Below are 1,372 nucleotides of genomic sequence, written 5' to 3' on the forward strand. Positions count from 1 at the left end.
AAAAACAAACAAAAATAACGACTTTATTCCACTATTCATTTCCTTCTCTCTGGGCCTCGTAGTGTTTTTGCGCAGCGTGTCTGTGTTGCACGTCACCACGCATCACACACATGACCAGCGTCGGCCAATAGTGAGCCTACGTGGTGACGTGCAACACAGACGCGCTGCGCAAAAACACTACGAGGCCCAGAGAGAAGGAAATGAATAGTGGAATAAAGTCGTTATTTTTGTTTGTTTTTGCGCACAAAAAGTATTCTCGTCGCTTGATATACTTAAGATTGAGCCACTGTAGTCACTTGGACTATATTAACGATCTCTTTAATAACTTTTCTGGGCCAGCAAGTTTCGGTCACCTAGCAGCCTATGGAGGAGTGATCAGCTCTCAGATTTCATCAAAAATATCTTAATTTGTGTTCCGAAGATGAACGAAGGTCTTACGCGGTTGGAACAACATGAGGGTGAGTAATTACTGACAGAATTTTCATTTTTGGGTGAACTAACCCTTTAAGAATGACATAACTGACTTTAAGAGGAGGGACTTTTTAGACCAAAAATTATTCTCAGTAGGATCCCACCTTTGCTCACAGTGTAAAATACAAAACTTCCATTAAAAAGTCATAACCGAAAGTGTAGCTGTATTTACAGTTGAGGTAATATAAATTCTGATAGCCTTCCAGTGGCTAGAAAAAGTTTTATCCGCAAATACAACTACATGACTTATTTTCAGCATTAATAAGCATCTTTAGTGGAGAATCACATCAGGAAATTGCCTAATAGGATTTTTTTTTTTAGAGTCTGCTTAATTAAAAATTTTCAAAAGTTGCCAGCCAGCGCCAGCATTTTTGATCATTTTCACCAAACTCTCAGGACCCCAGAATATTTTGTTGGATGAGTGTCTGAACATACAATACGGGGAAGCATTGTGTCATAAATGTCGGAAAATCTTGTCAATGGCTGGGAAAGTGTAAAAATGTAGAAGATAGACATACAAAAAAAGACAAAATTATGCCTTTATGATCCACAAGACGTCTTGATAAAACTTTGCTGTTTCTGGAGACTACAAAGTGGGCTATAAAGAATTCTTTGCAATCCATTAAAATATGGCTTAACTTCATCTGAGCTCATTTTGAACAGCCCTAACCCATTACTGAGAGAGATCAACAATCAACAAACGTGATCAAACCAATATATAAGAAACCGACATATCTAAACCAATACATAGTTGAGGAAACCAAAACCAGTGTCCCTAAACCAATATATAATTGAAGAAACCAATATATGCAAACCAATATATACTTGAGGACACTAATGTATTTAAACCAATATATGTATGTTTATACCAATGTATTATAAACCAATACGTTTTTCATTA

The sequence above is a fragment of the Abramis brama genome, assembly GCF_963993115.1.
Source record: "Abramis brama genome assembly, chromosome: 23".
In the NCBI taxonomy this organism is placed as follows: Eukaryota; Metazoa; Chordata; class Actinopteri; order Cypriniformes; family Leuciscidae; genus Abramis; species Abramis brama.